This window comes from Mustela putorius, unplaced genomic scaffold, assembly GCF_011764305.1.
Source record: "Mustela putorius furo isolate JIRA1106 unplaced genomic scaffold, ASM1176430v1.1 tig00537227_pilon_pilon_pilon, whole genome shotgun sequence".
NCBI classification, from domain to species: domain Eukaryota; kingdom Metazoa; phylum Chordata; class Mammalia; order Carnivora; family Mustelidae; genus Mustela; species Mustela putorius.
The window spans coordinates 9,596,085-9,618,722 of record NW_025422368.1 but is presented as its reverse complement, the minus strand read 5'-3'; positions in this window follow the sequence as shown (position 1 = coordinate 9,618,722).

Sequence of the window (22,638 nt, the reverse complement as noted above, 5' to 3'; positions counted from 1 at the left end):
AATATTTTTTGATATTTAGCCTAGGTGGCTCAGTGGGTTAAACTGCTGCCTTCCTCTTCATAAAATCCAGAACTCAGTTCTACCTACTAAGTATATCATGAATCTATTTACCTCTCTCCATCTCTACCACTATAACCTAATCTTAAAAAAAAAAAAGGGCACCTGGGTGGCTCAGTGGTTTAAAGCCTCTGCCTTCGGCTCAGGTCATGATCTCAGGGTCCTGGGATCAAGGCCCGCATCAGGCTTTCTGCTCAGTAGGGAGCCTGCTTCCCCCTCTCTCTCTATCTGCCTCTCTGCCTACTTGTGATTTCTGTCTGTCAAATAAATAAATAAATAAATAAATCTTAAAGAACCCCTGTAATTACACTGGGCCCACCTGTATAATCTAGAATACTCTCCCTCTTAAAAAAAAAAAAATTAAAAAAATTTTTAAAAATTTAAAAAATTAAAAAAAAATTTACCTGAAATTCATATTTAACTGGCTACCCTGTATTTTGTTTATAGGATTATAAATAGGCAACCCTCTCTATAGTAGAAGACATTCGCCATAGAAGCCAAAGATCTTTTAAAAGCCCATATGTGTATTAAATATTTTACTTTATTGTTAGGCAACGAATAATACTCTTTCCTTCTTTCCTTTCCTCAAGAAATATTTTAGTAAGGATTGACTGCATGTCAGATACTGCTTTTGTGCTGGACTAAGAAAATAGTCAAGTCAAAGAAAAACTAAAAATAAATCATATTTTTAAATGATGAGGAAAATACAATAGGTGATGTGATAAAGAATGTCTGAATGGAGCTGGCTATCTTAGCTCTGACAGTCAGAGAAGTCTCCTCGAAGAGGTACTATTTCAATTGAGTCATAAGGAACAAGAAAGAGGCAGACATAAGAAGGTTTCATAAAAATAAGCTACAAGCAGAAGGAACCATAAATATAGGAACCAGGATATATTAATTTCCTCTGGATGCTGTAACAAACTACCACAAACTTGGTGGTTTACAACAGAAATCTATTTTCTCACAGCTCTAGAGGCCAGAAGTCTGAAAACAAGGTGTTCGCAGGGCCACACTCCCTCTGGAGGCGCTAGAAGAGAATCTGCTCCCTGCCCTTCCTAGCTTCTGCTGGCTGCCAGAATTTCATGGTTTTCCTTGGAATTGTTCCAATCTTCGAGGCCAGCATCTTCAAAGCTTCTCCTGTGTGAGTGTCTGACTAATATCCCTCTGCCTCTTCTCTATAAGGACACCTGTGATAGCCTGTAGGTCCCATCTCCCAGGATAATTAATCTCCCCATCTCATGACGCTTCATGTAATCACATTTGCAACCAATCGATTGATCCATTATACCCCCCCTTTTATTTTTTATCATAGAAGGTAACATCCACAGGTTCTGGGGATCAGGACATGGATATATTTTGTGGGTTGGTGGGGGAGGGGGACAATGTTCAGCCTACCAAAGTAGGAGGAGCCTGGCATGTCCTAACCGGTGTGTGTGGCTGAAGCAGCATACACCAAGGCCGGGAGTGGAGGCATGAAGATTGAGAGATAGACAGAGCCTGTGGGCCCAAGTAAGGGATTCAGGTTTAAGTTTAATGTCAGTGGGTAACCAGTGAGATGTTCTAAACAGAGAGTAGTAAGACTTGCTTTTTTCAAAGTTTTTCTCAGGGTGCCTGGATGGCTCAGTCTGTTAAGCGTTGGACTCTTGATATTGGCTCTGGCATGATATCAGGTTCATAAGGTTGAGCACACGTCGGGCTTGGTGTTCAGCACAGAGTTGGTTTGGGATTCTCTCTCTTTCCCTATGCCGCTCCCCTTGCTCTCAATCTCTTAAATAAATAAATAAAAATCTTTAAAAAAATTTAAAAAAAAAAGTGTTTCTCTGGGCACCTTGTGGAGGCTGGACAGTAATAGGGGCAAGAATGAAAGGAAATGGACCTGTCAGAGCTTCAGCTCCTACCAGAGAAGGCAGGCAGAGGCAATGGTAGCTTGGATTCAGGGAGCAGCAGGGGAGAGCAAAAGACGAGTTTGCACTGAGGGAATAGATTTTGGAAATAGAGTCATAATTATTTATTGAAGGATTAGATAAGGGAGGGAAAGAATAGAGACTTAGAGTTCTCCTAGGTTTGGGGCTAAATGTTTATGAGTAGCTGAATGTTGACATTTGATGGAACTGGGTAAGAACCTCCAGTCTGCTCTAGGTAGAGAATTTCACATAAAGTTAAGGAAAGGGTAGATTTTGTCTTGTCCTAAAATGCATTTGATGAAGTAAGCATGCTCTTCGGGAAAGAAACATTCTTTTTCTTCCCTCCAAACCTGAGTCTTAACAAAGGCATCACACTTCTGAGCAAGGTTAAAAAGAATGAGAGCAGCACTGTTACAAAGATTGATGACGACTTGATGTGCACCTGTTAAAGCTGCGAACCTCTCGCCTTCTCGGTCAGGTTCACTTGGCAGGCAGCATCTTTCACGTCCAGGGTGAAGAGTGGCTCAGCAACCAGGAAATGCTGTGTACAATGATGTTTTTCCACCACGTGGTGTTCATCAATAAAGAGTGATGGCAACAAATCAATAGCTGTGTTGCAAGTTAGGGAGAGATAAGAGTGATGGTGAGAACTCTTATCAGGTGTGGGAGTTAGTTCTGTCTGTGTTCTGTCACCAAAGACCAGTCACCCATGAGCACTGCAAATCATTCCATCCCTCTGGCCTCAGTTTCCTCAGCCATAGGGGGTACGAGTTGTTGAGAAGATCAAATAAAATAATGAATGTGCTGAAACAATGAAGATAACTCGTCTACATGATATCAAATCATATATCAGACCATATTGAATTACATATTTTATCACATCTGATTCCTCTACAATACCTTATACTTAATTATTGCCTTGCAATAATTTTTTTAGTCAAATTTAATTAAGTCCAACCAAGGTAGCCATAAGACAGGTAGATTTTTTGGCAAGGGCTGACGAATTGATCATTAGAGATTGGTACCATGGTTCCCTGACTCATATTCATGTGTCCTTTATCTAGAAAGCAAAAATGGCCAGCTCCAGCTGCCCTCAGTCTGGTACAAAAGATTCCAGCCTAAAACACGATACATCAGGGTCATGCAAGCTCTAATATGTTGCAGGTGACTTCATTAAAATATCAAACTATTAATGAAGGTCACTTCTAGGATTTTTTAAAGATTTTATTTATTTATTTGATACACAGAGAGAGCACAACCGGGGGTGCAGCAGGCAGAGGGAGAAGCAGGCTCCCCACTGAGCAGGAGACTAATGCAGGGCTCAGGACACTGGGATCATGACCTGCACCGAAAGCAGGTGCTGAACTGACTGAGATACCCAGGCACCCTATGAAGGTCACTTCTAGTTCAGTATTAGGACTTGAAAAAGTGGTCATTATTTCCAAAGGCAAGTTGTTGGGTGGACCTATTTGACTGAAAGAATAAAAAGTTTTATTTGGTTAAAAAAATGTTGAATATGATTCTTGAAATTTTTATTTTATTTTTATTTGTTTAAAATAACTTAGCCATCACCCATGTCTGAGGCTTCCCTGAGATCCCACAGAAGAGAAAATAGTGTTGGAGAGAAAATAGTGGGATTCTATGTCTTTTCATATACAACATCATTTAAGAACAATAAAATACAAATGATAAATTATAAATGCAATTTGCTTTTCTCCACAACCTACCTCATCAACTAAGATTGTTCACAAAATTAAGAAGTTAGATTTATAAGGTAATGTTCTAAAACATATGCCATCTAAATTCACTAACTTATGAATCAGTTACCTTTTAAATATTGCCTGTTTTATCTAGGAGCTATTGTCGCATCTTTTTACATTTCTTTTCAAAAGTCCAATCTCCATCTTCCTTTTTGTTTTCATTTGGTCTTCGGTTTTGATAGAAAAGGTGAAATGTCATATTTAATTTAAAAATTAGTATTTTCTGTGGTGCCTGGGTAGCTCAGTCATTTAGTGTCTGCCTTTGGCTCAGGTCATGATCCCAGCGTCCTGGGATTGAGCCCTGCATTGGGCTCCCTGCTCAGCCTGCTTCTCTCTCTACCACTCCTCCTGTTTGTGTTTCCTTTCTCCCTGTCTCTCTCTCTGTCAAATAAATAAATAAAAATCTTAAATAAATAAAATCAGTATTTTCTGAGGTCATGTTGCAGGCAGATCTGGACCTGGACTTCTAGAGCAGTCCAATAGAACAACTGCCCAAAATATATCTTCAAAAATAATTTATCACAACTATGGCTATAGTAACAGGAGTTTTTGTTTTGTTTTGTTTTGTTTTTTGCATGTGTGAATATTTCTTGTCAAGTCCATCAATTTTATTAGCCAGGGCATGATAGAATGTTACTGAAGAACTAATAAAGATACTTATAACAACTGTAACTGGTAGAAATAAATGACAAAACTCTGATTCAGTTTAATCTTCATGTAATTATACACCATAGGAAGCCTTTGGGTCATCTTGTCTATTTCCATGGTATTTAGGGTAACCAGACATTATCCGTTGTCCTTTGTATCTATTTTAAAAGTAAGGTAGATTAGGAAATATAAATCGAGAATAGCAGTTACCAGCAGCTTTTACTGTCAAGTAGCTTAGATTCATGGGAAGGTGCCCAGCCTGGTTCATAGCCATCATCACACTGTACTTGATAAATCAGAGCAAATTAAAAAAAAAAAAAAGTATTTTGGTCATGAAACAATTATTTATCCACATATTCCCAGATAGAGATAATCAGAAAGGTCTTCATGATAATCACCCACTATAAAAGAAAATGTAGCCTCACTTTTTACACCTTTCGCAAGAATTGTGTTGGAAAGGAAACTCTTAAGCATTTGCTACATCTGGCAAATTCTGCTTGGGGACCCTCTAGAATATTATCCGATAAATGTGGTATCCATGAGGTCTGTGCCTATAGGTCTGTGAACCCTTAGTCATGTTCTTGATTCCACACATAGGTGGGCCTTATGAGTCAATTCACTTTTCCAAATGTATAAGGCAAGTAGTGCTTTTTCCACAAGTTTCTCATTTTCTAGAAGCTCAGCTCCTTATTTACACCAACATCCTCTCAAAAGTAAATGGTCTTGGGGCGACTGGGTGGCTCAGTGGGTTAAAACCTCTGCCTTCGGCTCAGGTCATGATCCCAGGGTTCTGGAATTGAGCCCCGTATCGGGCTCTCAGCGGGGAGCCTGCTCCCCGGCTCCCTCTCTCTGCCTGCCTACTTGTGATCTGTGTCTGTCAAATAGATAAATAAAATCTTAAAAAAAAAAAAAAGAGAGAGAGAGTAAATGATCTTCCCCTTTTTAATCCAGGGATGCCACTGTTAAATTGCCATTTCCCCCAAAGATCTCTAACTCTTCAAATCCAGAACTAAACCACTCACACACCCCTCCCATACCTGTTCTTTCCCCACTCCTTTATGCAGACTTCAATCAGGTAGAGAAGACTCTGAAGCCAGTGCTTCTCAAACTTTAGTGTGCACCAAATCACCTGGAAAATTAGGACCTTGATACCAGAGATTCTGATTCACTAAGTCCAGCTTTAGGTCTGAGAACATACATTTCCATCAAGCTCACAAATCATGTTTTGAGTAACCTGCTTTAAGTCACAGCAGCATCTGAATTGCAGAGCTTCAAATTTCCATCCCCTCAGTCACCATTTACTTTGCTAGAGTAGAGGAGCCTTTCCTTTATCGATAATGATTCTTACCTCTTCTGGGTGGTAATGGTCTAATTTGCCATGACTCTGCCATTATTTATCACGCCACTGGAATATTATAGCCCCATCTGCTCTAGTGAATGGAAACCTCATCCAAATTTTGATAGCTATACAATTTCCATTGTCCCACAAGCCTCATGCAGGGCTAGATTCATGGAGTTCTCCACCAACTGTATCACTGGAGGAACACACATCCTTTAGCTGTGGCTAGACTCAGAATAATCACCTTGCTCAAATTTCCACCTGTATCATTTGCTATGGTCTAAATGTTTGTGTCCCCCCAAAATTCATATAGAACATAATCTCTAAGGTGATGTCATCAGGTGATGGGGGTGTGGCAGGTGATTCAGTCATGAGACAGAAACATTATAAATGGGACTAACGCTCCTATAAAAGAGACCTCCCAGAGCTTCCTACCACCTTCTGCCATGTGAGGGTGGAACACAAATCTATGACCAGGAAGAGAGCTCCCACCCAAAAACCATGTTGATCTTGAACTTCTAGCCTCCAGAACTGTGAGAAATACTTTTCTGTTGTTTATAAGCTACCAAGTTTATGGTATTTTATTATAAACCAAACAGGCTGAGACATCATTATGTCCTGTTTTACACACAACTCCTGCTGAATGGACAGTGGGCTCTATGACTTCCTATCACAATTCATTGAGTAAGAAATGAACCCTTGACCTAAAGAAAGACGGGTTCGCAGAATAATCTGAGCCACTTAGATCCCTTTGTTCTGTTTTATTGTTGTTTTAAATATTTTATTTTTTAGAGCAGTTTTAGGTTCACAGCAAAATTGAAAAGAAGATACAGAGATTTCCCACATACCTTCGGCCCCCAACACGTGCATACCCTCCCCATTATTAATGTCCCACACCAAAGTGGTATATTTGTTGCAATTGATAAATCTACATTGAAACGTCATAATCACTCAAAGTCCATAGTTTACTTTAGGGTTCATTCTTAGTGTTGCACATTCTGTGGGTTTTGATAAGCATGTAATGGCATGTATTAACTATTATAATAACATAGAGAGTATTATGCTTACCCTAAAAATCCTCTGTGTTCGCCTATTCTTCTGGCTTTAGGCTTCATTTGTTTTCATTTTCTAGCTCCTTTAGGAATAAGGCTAGGTTGTTTGAGACTTTTCTTGCTTCTTGAGGTAGGCCTATATAGATACATGCTTCTTCAGAATCCCATTTGCTTCATTCCAAAAGTTTTGGACAGTCATTGTTCTCATTTTCATTTGTTTCCATGTATTTTTTTAAAAATTGATTTTTTGATCTAAGTTGACCCAGTTATTCTTTAGTAGCATGTTGTTTAACCTCCGTGTATTTGTAGTCTTTCCAAATTCTTTTGTGTGTTTGACTTCAAGTTTCATAGCATTGTGGTCAGAAGATATGCATGGTATGATTTCAATCATTTTGTACTTGTTAAGGCCTGATTTGTGATCTAGTATATGATCTGTTTTGGAGAATGTCCCATGTGCACTCCAGAAGAATGTGTATTATGCTGCTTTAGAATGAAATATTCTGAATGTATCTGTTAAGTTCATCTGGACAGTGTGTCATTCAAAGCCACTATTTCCTTGTTAATTTTCTGCTTAGATCGTCCGTCCATTGCAGTGAGTGGGGTGTTGAAGTACCCTACTATAATTGTATTACTACCAATGTGTTTCTTTATTTTTGTTATTAATTGATTTATATGACTGGCTGCTCCAATGTTGGGGTATAAATACTTATAACTGTTAGATCATCTTGCTGGGTAGACCCTTTAATTATGATATAGTGTCCTTCCTCACCTTTAATAGAGCCTTTGGTTTAAAATCTAATTTGTCAGATATAAGGATTTCTACCCAAGCTTTCTTTTAATGTCTATTAGCATGATAAATGGTTTTCCATCCCCTCACTTTCAATCGGGAGGTATTCTTGGGCCTAAAATGAGTCTCTTGTAGGCAGCACATCAATGGGTCTTACTTTTTTCTTTTTTTATCTAATCTGATATCCTGTGTCTTTTCATTGGGGCATTTAGCCTATTTACATTCAGGGAAACTATTTAAAGATATGAATTTAATGCCACTGTATTACCTGTAAAGTCACTTTCTGTATATTGTCTCTGTTCCTTTCTGGTCTGTATTACTTTTGGGCTCTCTCTTTGCTTAAAGGATCTCTTTAATATTTCTTGCAGGGCTAATTTAGTGCTCACAAATTATTTTAGTTTCTGTTCACCTTGGAAACTTTTTATCTCACCTTCTATTGTGAATGACAGCCTTGCTGGATATAATATTCTTAGCTACATATTTTTCTCATTTAGCACCCTGAATATAACATGCCAGTTCTCTCTGACCTGCCAGGTCTCTAGGGATAGGTCTTCTGCCAGTCTAATATTTCTACCCTTATAAATTATGGACCTCTTGTCCCGAGCTGCTTTTAGGAATTTCTCTTTATCTCTGAGATTTGCAAGTTTCACTATTCTACATCAAGGTGTTGACTTTTTTAATTGATTTTGAGAGCGTTCTTTGTGCCTTCTGGACCTAGATATCTGTTTCCTTCCCTAGACTAAGGAAGTTCTCTGCTATAAATTGCTCCAATATACCTTCTGCCCCTCCTTTCCTTTTCTTCTGGTATCCCAATTATTCTAATATTGTTTCACTTTATGGTATCACTTATGTCTCAAATTCTCCCCCATGATCAAGTAGTTGTTTATCTTTTTCTCAGCTTCTTTATTCTCCATCATTTTATCTTCTATATCACTAATTCTCTCTTCTGCCTCATTTATCCTAGAAGTTAGAGCCTCCATTTTTTATTGCATCTCATTAATAGCTTTTTGATTTTGACTTGATTAGATTTTAATTCTTTTATTTCTCCAGAAAGGAATTCTCTAGTGTCTTCAATAAATAACTAAATAATATTTAAAAAATAAATAAACAACTCATCTGTAAAACCATCTGGTCCTGGACTTTTGTTTGTTGGAAGTTTTTTAATTACTAACTCAATTTTATTGTTGTTAATCAGTCTGTTCAAATTTTCTGTTCCTTCCTGATTCAGTTTTGGGAAGTTATATGTTTCTAGGAATTTATCCATTTCTTCTAGGTTGTCTAATTTTTTGACATGTAATTTTTCATAATATTATATTATGGCATATATCTTATGGCATAGTATGCCATAATTCTATGGCATTGGGTGTTATTTCTCCTTTTTCATTTCTGATTTTGTTTATTAGAGTCCTCTGTCTTTTTGTTGTTGTTATGAGTTTGGCTAAATGTTTATCAATTTTTTCTTTTCAAAGAAACAGCTCCTTTTTTCACTGATCTTTTCTATTGGTTTTTTAGTTTCTACTTTGCTTATTTCTACTCTAACCTTTATTATTTCCTTCCTTCTACTGGTTTGGGGTTTGTTTTTCCTTCTTTTTCTTACTACTTTAGGTATAAAGTTAGGTTGTTTATTGAAGACTTTTCTTGCTTCTTGAATTAGGCCTATATTATAAACTTCCCCCCTTAGAGCAAATTTGCTGCATCCCAAAGATCTCGGACCATTGTGTTTTCATTTTCACGTAATATTTTATTTCTTCTTCACATCTTAGTTGACCCATTCACTGTTTAATGGCATAATATTTAACCTCCATGTGTGTCTTTTTTCCAGATTTTTTCCTGTGGTTGATTTTTGGTTACATAATATTGTGGTAAAAAAAAAAAAAGATGCATGGTATGATTTTGATCTTTTTGAACTTGTTGAGACTTGTTTTGTGGCCTAACATGTGATCTATTCTGGAAAATGTTCCATATGCATTTGAAAAGAATGTGCATTCTGCTGTTTTAGGATGGAATGTTCTGAATATGTCTTTTAAGTCCATCTGGCCAGTGTGTCATTCAAAGCCACTGTTTCCTTGTTGATTTTCCATTTGGATGATCTCCCCATCAGTGTAAGTGGGGTATTGAAGTTCCCTACCATTTTTGTAATACTGTGAATTATTTCTTTTATGTTTGTTATTACCTGTTTTAGGTATTTGGGTTCTCCCATGTTGGGTGTATAAATATTTACAATTGTTATATCCTCTTGTTGCTTTGTGCCCTCTATTATTATATAGTGCTCTTTTTTTTTGTCTCTGTTACACTTTTTGTTTTACAGTCTATTATATCTGATATAAATATTGATACTCTGGTTTTCTTTTGTCATCCATTTGCATAATAAATGTTGTTTCTCCATTCCCTCATTTTCAGTCTGCAGATGTCTTTATGCCTAAAATAAGTCTCTTGTAGGCAGGATATAGATGGGTCTTGGTTTTTTTATACATTCTGACTACCTATTTCTTTTGAATGGAGCATTAAGTCCACTTACATTCAGAGTAATTATTGATAGATATGTATTTAAAGCCATTTTATTCCTGTTTTGTTATTGTTTCTGGAGATCTTCCCTGTTCCCTTCTAGTCACTGGCACTTTCAGACTTTCTTTCCCACTCAGAGTACCCTTTAATATTTCTTGCAGGGCTAGTTCAGTGATCACAAACTCCTTTAGCTTTTGTTTGTCTGGGAAACCCTTTACCTCTCCTTCTACTCTGAATGATAGCTTTGCTGGGTATTCTTGGCTGCAGCTTTTTCCCATTCATCACATTGAATCTGACATGCTACTTTCTTCTGGTTTGCCAAGTTTCTGTAGAGAGATCTCCAGCTAGCCTTCAATATGTCTTCCCTAGCAAGTTAGGGACTTCTTTTGTCTTGCTGCTTTTAGGAATTTTTCTTTCTCACTATACTTTGCAAGTTTAACTACAATATGTCTTAGTGTTGGCCTGCTTTTTAAAAAGTTTGATGGGAGTTCTTTGTGCCTCCTGGATTTGGATATTTCTTTCCTTCTCCAGATTAGGGAAGTTTTTGACTATTATTTCCTCAAATAAAATTTCTGCCCCTTTTCTCTTTCTTCTTCTTCTGGGACTGAATGTTATTATATTTGATGGAGTCACTGCATTCCCCACGTCTATTCTCATGATCCATAGTTCTTTCTCTCATTTGTTCAGCTTCATTATTTTCCATTATTTTATCTTCTATATCACTTCTTTGTTCATCTGTTTCTTCTGTCCTTGTGGCCATTATATCCAGTCTGTTTCTAATCTCAGTTATTGAATTTTTCATTTCTTACTGATTATTTTTTAGTTCTTTTATCTCTGCAGTAAAGGTCTCCCGGATGTCTTCCATGTTTTTCTTAAGACCAGCAAGTATCCTTATGATTGTTGCTTTAAATTCTGGAACAGAGATATTACTTATATCTGTTTGATTATATCTCTGGCCATGACATTTTCTTGTTCTTTCTTTTGGTATGAATTCCTCAATTTTGGCACTTTGTCTAGGTCTCTAGACAAAATGTCTAGAGACATTTTGTGTCTTCTCTATGTTAGAAAAGCCTATTGTTTCCTGCTTCTAAGAATAATGGCTTTATGAAGAAGAGGTCATACAGTGTCCAGGTCATGACTGCTCAGAGAGTGTCTGCTGTGTGCTGCATGCACTTTGCTGCTGTGTTTTAGCTGCTTTATCCCTCAAGTCAGTCATCTGCAGAGGTTCTTTTGCCTGCAGTGGGCAGTATTTGGACCTTAACCAGAGTGTGGCAAGTTTTAGCCAGGTGTACACTTGTCTGCTTGTTAAATGAGACCTAATGCTATTTTTGCTAAAACTGAAGTCTTGCAGAACTCTGTGGTAGGTAGACATGGTACATGTGGATGTTTCTCCTGGCATTCCCCAGGAAGGCCATGGGCACTGGTCCATAAGCACACCTGGACACTATATGACTGAGAAATTCAGGGTTTTTGTCATGAATGGATGATTTTTTTTTTGGCTTTCTCTTATTGATGTGATGTATTGTGTTGATTGATTTGCTAATTTGAACCACCCCTGTATCCCAGGAATAAAATTCATTTGATCGTAGTGAATTTTTTTTTAATGTATTTTTGGATTCAGATTACTGAGACTTTGTTGGGGATTTTTGTATCTATGTTCATCAGCTATATTAACCAGTAGTTCTCTTTTTTTTTGTAGTGCCTTTAATTGGTTTGGTGTCAGTGTGCTGGCCTCATAGAATGAATTTGGAAGCTTTCCATCCTCTTCTGTTTTTTGGAAGAGTTTGAGAAGAATAGATCTTAACTCTTCTTTAAATGATTGGTAGACTTCAGACTTCAGCTACCAGGAGATCAGCTAGATAGCTTATCTAAAAATTGCAAACACCTGAAAATCCATCGACAGATGGAAGAGAAGAAGAACAGCAATTCTGGAAACAGAAAAACAACCACTTTCTGAAAGGTAGGACCGGCGGAGATGTGAATCCAAAGCGACAGGAAGATAGACCCCGGGGGGAGGGGCCGGCTCCCGGCAAGCGGCGGAGCAACGGAGCACAAAATCAGGACTTTTAAAAGTCTGTTCTGCTGAGGGACATTGCTCCAGAGGCTAAACCGGGGCAAAGCCCACGCGGGGTCAGCGTGGCCTCAGGTCCCGCAGGGTCACAGAAGAATCAGGGGTGTCTGAGTGTCGCAGAGCTTGCGGGTATTGGAACGGGAAAGCCGGCTACAGAGACAGAGCCGACAGTAAGGTCACAGCTCGGTGTTACCTTGAACCGGTCGCAGGCTTGGTGAGCTCAGAGCGCGGCCGGAGGTCAGGCAGACGGGAGTTACTGGGCGCTGTTCTCTGAGGGCGCACTGAGGAGTGGGGCCCCAGGCTCTTGGCTCCTCCAGGCCGGAGACCAGGAGGCCGCCATTTGTATTCCCATCCTCCGGAACTCTATGGAAAGCGCTCAGGGAACAAAAGCTCCTGAAAGCAAACCTGAGCAGATTACTCACCCCGGACCCTGTTAAGGGCAGTGCAATTCCACCTGGGGCAAAGACACTTGAGAATCACTACACCAGGCCCCTCCCCCAGAAGATCAACAAGAAATCCAGCCAAGACCAAGTTCACCTACCAAGGAGTGTGGTTTCAATACCAAGGAGAGCAGCAGAATTCCAGAGGAGGAGAAAGCAAAGCACGGAACTCATGGCTTTCTCCCTGTGATATTTTTTAGTCTTGCAGTTAATTTAATTTTTTTCTTTTTCATTTTTTGTTTTTTTTCTCGCCTTCTGGTAAATTTTTTTTTTAATTTTTACCCTTTTCTTTTTTAACGTTTTTAACTAGTTTATCAAATATATATATTTTTTCTTTTTTATATTTTTCTTTATTCATTTTCTTTTTTTTAAATTTGATTCTTTTCTTTTTTTTTTTCTTCTTTTTTTTCTTTTTTTTTTCTTTCTCCCTTTTTGAACCTCTTTTTATTCCCTTTCTCCCCCCCTCACGATTTGGGATCTCTTCTGATTTGGTTGAAGCATATTTTCCTGGGGTTGTTGCCACCCTTTTAGTATTTTACTTGCTCCTTCATATACTCTTATCTGGATAAAATGACAAGACGGAAAAATTCACCACAAAAAAAAGAACAAGAGGCAGTACCGAAGGCTAGGGACCTAATCAATACAGACATTGGTAATATGTCAGATCTAGAGTTCAGAATGACAATTCTCAAGGTTCTAGCCGGGCTCGAAAAAGGCATGGAAGATATTAGAGAAACCCTCTCAGGAGATATAAAAGCCGTTTCTGGAGAAATAAAAGAACTAAAATCTAACCAAGTTGAAATCAAAAAAGCTATTAATGAGGTGCAATCAAAAATGGAGGCTCTCACTGCTAGGATAAATGAAGCAGAAGAAAGAATTAGTGATATAGAAGACCAAATGACAGAGAATAAAGAAGCTGAGCAAAAGAGGGACAAACAGCTACTGGACCACGAGGGGAGAATTCGAGAGATAAGTGATGCAATAAGACGAAACAACATTAGAATAATTGGTATTCCAGAAGAAGAAGAAAGAGAGAGGGGAGCAGAAGGTATACTGGAGAGAATTATTGGGGAGAATTTCCCCAATATGGCAAAGGGAACGAGCATCAAAATTCAGGAGGTTCAGAGAATGCCCCTCAAGATCAATAAGAATAGGCCCACACCCCGTCACCTGATAGTAAAATTTACAAGTCTCAGTGACAAAGAGAAAATCCTGAAAGCAGCCCGGGAAAAGAAGTCTACATACAATGGTAAAAATATTAGATTGGCAGCTGACTTATCCACAGAGACCTGGCAGGCCAGAAAGAGCTGGCATGATATTTTCAGAGCACTAAATGAGAAAAACATGCAGCCAAGAATACTATATCCAGCTAGGCTATCATTGAAAATAGAAGGAGAGATTAAAAGCTTCCAGGACAAACAAAAACTGAAAGAATTTGCAAACACCAAACCAGGTCTACAGGAAATATTGAAAGGGGTCCTCTAAGCAAAGAGAGAGCCTATAAGTGGTAGATCAGAAAGGAACAGAGACCATATACAGTAACAGTCACCTTACAGGCAATACAATGGCACTAAATTCATATCTCTCAATAGTTACCCTGAATGTGAATGGGCTAAATGCCCCTGTCAAAAGACACAGGGTATCAGAATGGATAAAAAAACAAAACCCATCTATATGTTGCCTCCAAGAAACTCATTTTAAGCCCGGAGACACCTCCAGATTTAAAGTAAGGGGGTGGAAAAGAATTTACCATGCTAATGGACATCAGAAGAAAGCAGGAGTGGCAATCCTTATATCAGATCAATTAGATTTTAAGCCAAAGACTATAATAAGGACTATAATAAGGACACTATATCATACTCAAAGGGTCTGCCCAACAAGAAGATCCAACAATTTTAAATATCTATGCCCCTAATGTGGGAGCAGCCAACTATATAAACCAATTAATAACAAAATCAAAGAAACACATAAACAATAATACAATAATAGTAGGGGACTTTAACACTCCCCTCACTGAAATGGACAGATCATCCAAGCAAAAGATCAGCAAGGAAATAAAGGCCTTAAACGACACACTGGCCCAGATGGACATCACAGATATATTCAGAACCTTTCATCCCAAAGCAACAGAATACACATTCTTCTCTAGTGCACATGGAACATTCTCCAGAATAGATCACATCCTCGGTCCTAAATCAGGACTCAACCAGTATCAGAAGATTGGGATCATTCCCTGCATATTTTCAGACCACAATGCTCTAAAGCTAGAACTCAACCACAAGAGGAAGTTTGGAAAGAACCCAAATACATGGAGACTAAACAGCATCCTTCTAAAGAATGAATGGGTCAACCGGGAAATTAAAGAAGAATATAAAAAATCATGGAAACAAATGATAATGAAAATAAAACGGTTCAAAATCTGTGGGACACAACAAAGGCAGTCCTGAGAGGAAAATATATAGCGGTACAAGACTTACTCAAGAAACAAGAAAGGTCTCAGGTACACAACCTAACCCTACACCTAAAGGAGCTGGAGAAAGAACAAGAAAGAAACCCTAAGCCCAGCAGGAGAAGAGAAATCATAAAGATCAGAGCAGAAATCAATGAAATAGAAACCAAAAAAACAATAGAACAAATCAATGAAACTAGGAGCTGGTTCTTTGAAAGAATTAATAAAATTGATAAACCCCTGGCCCGACTTATCAAAAAGAAAAGAGAAAGGACCCAAATAAACAAAATCATGAGTGAAAGAGGAGAGATCACAACTAACACCAAAGAAATACAAACTATTATAAGAACATACTATGAGCAACTCTATGCCAACAAATTTGACAATCTGGAGGAAATGGATGCATTCCTAGAAACATATAAACTACCACAACTGAACCAGAAAGAAATAGAAAGCCTGAACAGACCCATAACCAGTAAGGAGATTGAAACAGTCATTAAAAATCTCCAAACAAACAAAAGCCCAGGGCCAGACGGCTTCCCGGGGGAATTCTACCAAACATTTAAAGAAGAACTAATTCCTATTCTCCTGAAACTGTTCCAAAAAATAGAAATGGAAGGAAACTTCCAAACTCATTTTATGAGGCCAGCATCACCTTGATCCCAAAACCAGACAAGGATCCCATCAAAAAAGAGAGCTATAGACCAATATCCTTGATGAACACAGATGTGAAAATACTCAACAAAATACTAGCCAATAGGATTCAACAGTACATTAAAAGGATTATTCACCACAACCAAGTGGGAATTATTCCAGGGCTGTAAGGTTGGTTCAACATCTGCAAATCAGTCAATGTGATACAACACATCAATAAAAGAAAGAACAAGAACCATATGATACTCTCAATAGATGCTGAAAAAGCATTTGACAAAGTACAGCATCCCTTCCTGATCAAAACTCTTCAAAGTGTAGGGATAGAGGGCACATACCTCAATATCATCAAAGCCATCTATGAAAAACCCACCGCAAATATTCTCAATGGAGAAAAACTGAAAGCTTTTCCGCTAAGGTCAGGAACACGGCAGGGATGTCCATTATCACCACTGCTATTCAACATAGTACTAGAGTTCCTAGCCTCAGCAATCAGACAACAAAAGGAAATTAAAGGCATCCAAATCGGCAAAGAAGAAGTCAAATTATCACTCTTCACAGATGATATGATACTATATGTGGAAAACCCAAAAGACTCCATTCCAAAACTGCTAGAACTTGTACAGGAATTCAGTAAAGTGTCAGGATATAAAATCAATGCACAGAAATCAGTTGCATTTCTCTACACCAACAGCAAGACAGAATAAAGAGAAATTAAGGAGTCAATCCCATTTACAATTGCACCCAAAACCATAAGATACCTAGGAATAAACCTAACCAAAGAGGCACAGAATCTATACTCAGAAAACTATAAAGTACTCATGAAAGAAATTGAGGAAGACACAGAGAAATGGAAAAATGTTCCATGCTCCTGGATTGGAAGAATAAATATTGTGAAAATGTCTATGCTACCTAAAGCAATCTACACATTTAATGCAATTCCTATCAAAGTACCATCCATCTTTTTCCAAGAAATGGAACAAATAATCCTAAAATTTATATGGAACCAGAAAAGACCTCGAATAGCCAAAGGGATATTGAAAAAGAAAGCCAACGTTGGTGGCATCACAATCCCGGATTTCAAGCTCTATTACAAAGCTGTCATCATTAAGACAGCATGGTACTGGCACAAAAACTGACACATAGATCAATGGAACAGAATAGAGAGCCCAGAAATAGACCCTCAACTCTATGGTCAGCTCATCTTCGACAAAGCAGGAAAGACTGTCCAATGGAAAAAGATAGCCTCTTCAATAAATGGTGCTAGGAAAATTGGACTGCCATATGCAGAAAAATGAAATTGGACCATTTCCTTACACCACACACAAAAATAGACTCAAAATGGATGAAGGACCTCAATGTGAGAAAGGAATCCATCAAAATCCTTGAGGAGAACACAGGCAGCAACCTCTTCGACCTCAGCCGCAGCAACATGTTCCTAGGAACAATGCCAAAGGCAAGGGAAGCAAGGGCAAAAATGAACTATTGGGATTTCATCAAGATCAAAAGCTTTTGCACAGCAAAGGAAACAGTTAACAAAATCAAAAGACAACTGACAGAATAGGAGAAGATATTTGCAAACGACATATCTGATAAAGGACTAGTGTCCAGAATCTATAAAGAACTTAGCAAACTCAACACCCAAAGAACAAATAATCCAATCAAGAAATGGGCAGAGGACATGAACAGACATTTCTGCAAAGAAGACATCCAGATGGCCAACAGACACATGGAAAAGTGCTCCATATCACTCGGCATCAGGGAAATACAAATCAAAACCACAATGAGATATCACCTCACACCAGTCAGAATGGCTAAAATCAACAAGTCAGGAAATGACAGATGCTGGCGAGGATGCGGAGAAAGGGGAACCCTCCTACACTGTTGGTGGGAATGCAAGCTGGTGCAGCCACTCTGGAAAACAGCATGGAGGTTCCTCAAAATGTTGAAAATAGAACTGCTCTATGACCCAGCAATTGCACTACTGGGTATTTACCCTAAAGATACAAACGTAGTGATCCAAAGGGGCACGTGCACCCGAATGTTTATAGCAGCAATGTCCACAATAGCCAAACTATGGAAAGAACCTAGATGTCCATCAACAGATGAATGGATCAAGAAGATGTGGTATATATACACAATGGAATACTATGCAGCCATCAAAAGAAATGAAATCTTGCCATTTGCGACAACATGGATGGAACTGGAGCGTATCATGCTTAGCGAAATAAGTCAAGCAGAGAAAGACAACTATCATATGATCTCCCTGATATGAGGAAGTGGTGATGCAACATGGGGGCTTAAGTGGGTACGAGAAGAATAAATGAAAGAAGATGGGATCGGGAGGGAGACAAACCATAAGTGACTCTTAATCTCACAAAACAAACTGAGGGTTGCTGGGGGGAGGGGGATTGTGAGAAGGGGGTGGGATTATGGACATTGGGGAGGGTATGTGCTTTGGTGAGTGCTGTGAAGTATGTAAACCTGGTGATTCACAGACCTGTACCCCTGGGGATAAAAATATATGTTCATAAAAAATAAATTTAATTAAAAAAAAAATGATTGGTAGACTTCACCTATGAAGCCATCCGGTTCTGGACTTTTGTTTTTTAGGAGATTTTTATTATTGCTTCAATCTCATTGCTGGTAATTGGTCTGTTCGAATTTTCTATTTCTTCCTGATTCAGTTTTGGGAGATTATATGTTTCTAGGAATTTATTTATTTCTTCTAGGTTGTTCAATTTTTTGGCATACAATTTTTTATAGTATTTTGTTACAATGTTTCATATTTCTGTAATGTTCTTTATTTCTCCCCTTTAATTTCTGAACTTGTCTATTTGAGTTCTCTCTTTTTTTTTTTTTTGTTAAGTCTAGCTAACAACTTATCTATTTTGTTGATCTTTTTGAAAAACTAGCTCCTGGTTTCACTGATCTGTTTTATTCCTTTTTTCATTTGTATTTCATTTATTTCTGCTCTAATGCTTATTTTTTTCTACCTTCTTTTTTTTTTAAGATTTTATTTATTTATTTGACAGAGAGAGAGATCACAAGTAGGCAGAGAGGCAGGCAGAGAGAGAGAGGAGGAAGCAGGCTCCCCGCTGAGCAGAGAGCCCGATGTGGGGCTCGATCCCAGGACCCTGAGATCATGACCTGAGCCGAAGGCAGAGGCTTTAACCCATTGAGCCACCCAGGCGCCCCTTCCTTCTTTTGTTTTTGGATTTTGTTTGTTCTTTTTCTTGTATCCTTAGGTGTACAGTTAGGTTGTTTGAAATTTTTCTTGTCTTTTAAGGTAGGCCTGTATTGCTATAAATTTCCCTCTTGGAACAGCTTTTCTATATCTCAAAGATTTTGAGCTAAATGATATATATAATGATATAAATGATACAATGTATCATGTTGTAATTGCAATGTATAATGTAATATAAAAATAAAAAATAAAAATGATATAAATAACACAACAGTTATCACTTTCATTTGTCTCCATGTATTTTTTTTTTAACTTTCCCTTTGATTTTTTGGTTGACCCTTTAAATCTTTAGTAGCATGTTATAGAACCTCCATGTCCTTTTCAGATTTTTTTCTTGTGCTTGATTTCTAGTTTCATAGTGTTGTGGTTGGGTAAGATGTTTGGTACAACTTTAATCCTTTTGAGTTTGGTGAGACTTGCTTTGTGGCCTGACATGCGATCTATTCTGGAGAATGTTCCATGTGCACTTGAAAAGAATGTGTATTCCACTATTTTAAGATGGAATGTCCTGAATATATGTTAGGCCACTCTGGTCTAATATATCATTCAAAGTCATGTTTCCCTCTTGAATTTCTGTTTAAATGAACTATCCATTTGTGTAAATGGTATGTTAAATTCCCCTACTGTGATTGTATTACTATTGACTTCCTTCATGTTTGTTATTAGCTGTTGTATGTATTTGGGTGTTCCCATATTGGGTGTAAATATTTGTAATTGTTCTATCTTCCTGTAGCGTGTTCCCTTTATCATATGCAGCGTCTTTGTCTCTTGTTACAGTCTTTGCTTTAAAGTCTATTTTGTCCCTTATAAGTATTGCTACCTCAGCTTTCTTTATACTTCCATTTGTATGATAAATGCTTTTCCATCCCTTCAATTTCAATCAGCATGTCTCTATGTCTGAAATGAGTTTTTGTAGGCAGTATACAGGTCTTAATTTGTATCCATTCCATCCCCCTGTCTTTTAATTGGAGAATTTAGTCCATTTACATTCAAATTATTGATAGGTAAGCACTTACTGCCATTTGTTACCTGTTTTATGGTTATTTTTGTAATTCTTCTCTATGCCTTTTTTAAAAAATATTTTATTTATTTATTTGATAGACAGAGATCACAAGTAGGCAGAGAGGCAGGCAGAGAGAGGAGGAAGCAGGCTCTCCGTAGAGCAGAGAGCCCGATGCAGGGCTCAATCCCAGGACACCGGATCATGACCTGAGCCGAAGGTAGAGGTTTTAACCCACTGAGCCACCCAGGCACCCTCTATGCCTTTTCTATCTTGCTCTCTTCTCTCTTAGTTTGCTAGCTTTCTTTAGTGTTTTGTTTTTTTTTTTTAAGATTTATTTATTTGACAGACAGAGATCACAAGTAGGCAGAGAAGCAGGCAGAGAGAGAGGAAGGGAAGCATGCCCCCTGCTGAGCAGAGAGCCCGATGTGGGACTCGATCCCAGGACCCTGAGATCATGACCTGAGCCAAAGGCAGCGGCTTAACCCACTGAGCCACCCTTTAGTGTTATACTTTCTTTAGTGTTATACTTGGATTCCTCTGTTTATTTTTTGCATATCTGTTACTACTTTTTGTGTTTACCATTAGATTATATGTAAGATCTTATACATATAGTAGTCTATATTAAATTGATGGTCACTTAAGTTTGAACTTATTCTAAAAGCACTAAAGTTTTCTTCTCTCCCCCAACATTTTAGGTATATACTGTCATAATTTACATCCTTTTATTTTATGAATCCTTGACTGATTTCTATAGATATACTGAATTTTATTGCTTTTGTGCTTCCTACTTTCCTTATTTCTGCTTGTAGTCTTTCCCTTCCACTTAAGTCCCCTTTAACATTTCTTATAATTTTAGTGGTGATGAATTTCTCTAACTTTTGTTTGTCTGGAAACTCTTTCTCTCTCCTTCTGTTCAGTATGATAGCCTTGCTGGATAGCATATTCTTGGCTGCAGGATTTTTTTGTGTTTGTTTGTTTGTTTGTTTTCAGCAGTTTTAATATACCATGCTATGGCCTTCTGGCCTGCAAAGTTTCTACTGAAAAAGTCCTTATAAGATTTCCCTCATATATAGAAATATATATTATATATAGTATATATACTATAACTGTTTTCTGTTGTATAACTGCTTTAAAAATTCTCTCTTTATCACTACTTTTTGCTATTTTAATTTCTGTGTCTTGATGTAGAGCTCCTTGGGTTATTTTGTTGGGCCTCTCTTTGCCTCCTGGATCTGGATTTCTGTTTCCTTCCCCAGATTCAGAAATTTTTCTGCCTCCTTTTATCTCTTCTTCTTGATCTCTATAATATGAATGTTATTACATTCATATGAATGTTATATATGAATATTACATTCATATGAATGTTATATATGAATATTACATTCATATTATAGCACACACTTCATGTTCTATGAATGGTACTACATTTGTATTATAGAACACACTTGATGGTGTTGCTGAGTTCCCTTAATCTATTTCATTTATTATCTCTCTCTCTCTTTCTCTCTCTCTCTTTCTCTTTAGCTCTCCTATTCAGCTTAACTGCTTTCCTTTATTCTGTCCTCCAGGTTGCTAATCCATTTTTCTGCATCTTCTTGTCTCCTATTTATTCCCTCTGGTGTATTTTTGAGTTCTTCATCTCTGAATGGTTCTTTTTTATCTTTTCTGTTTGTTGAGGATCTCACTGAGGTCCTCCACTCTTTTCACAAGTCCAATAAATATCTTTATGACCATTGCTTTAAATTCTCTGTCAAGCATATTATTTATCTCCATTTTGTTTAGCTCTCTTGCTGTAATTTTGTTCTGGTCTTCTATGTGGGGCATATTTCTCTGTCTCCTCATTTTGTCTAACTCCCTGTGTCTGTTTCTATGTGTTAGAAAAGTCAGCTCTCTGGCACTTGAAAATAGTGGCCTTATGAAGAAGAGGTCCTGTAGTGCCCTGCAGTGCAATGTCCCTGTACACCAGAACCTAGCACTTCAAAAGCGTCTCCTGTGTGTGCTGCATGTGCCCCACTATTGTGGTTGAGCCTCACTTGCCTTCAATCCAGTTGTCTGCAATAGATCTGTTTGCCTGTTATGAGCTGGGTTTTGGGCCCTGTGTTGTTAGAGGACCAGTCTGCGGCCACTTTTTGTTTGAGATGAATCAGATCAGGCATTGCCAGAGCTGCAGTACACTGAACTGCAAGGAGGTCTCCTTGTTTTGTCCCCTGAGAGCCTTTCATTAGTGGGCAGGACCTGTGGTCAGACCAGATGTCTGCCCACAGCACACTGCTGGAGACACAAGCTAGTGTGTGTGTGGTTTTTCTTTTTCTGTCCCAGGGCATGAGTCACTTTGGGGTGGTGAGGACCCCTGTCAGGGCTGCTTGCACACTACCACACTTATGACACTGCTTTGAGTGGACTCCTGCTGAGACTGGGTTGGAGGGGAGAGGTATCTGTAGGAGAATGCAAGGGCAGGGCACATGGTGTTAGCAAGGTTTGCAACATTCGCTGTGAGGGAGGACCTGGAGCCACTTTGGAAAACTCCTACTGAGCTGGAAACAGGTCCAGAGAAGAGTGTGGGAGAAGGGTGTGCTATTACCAGCTAGGTGTAGAGTGTTCCTGCTGGGCTGATTCTTGCAGGGTCTGTGTATTTAGTCTGAGGTGAGGGGAGGGAAGTGACTCCTGCTAGCTCTTTTGTTCTTGGGGAAGTCCCCCAAAGATCACTGCCTCTCCGGCACACACT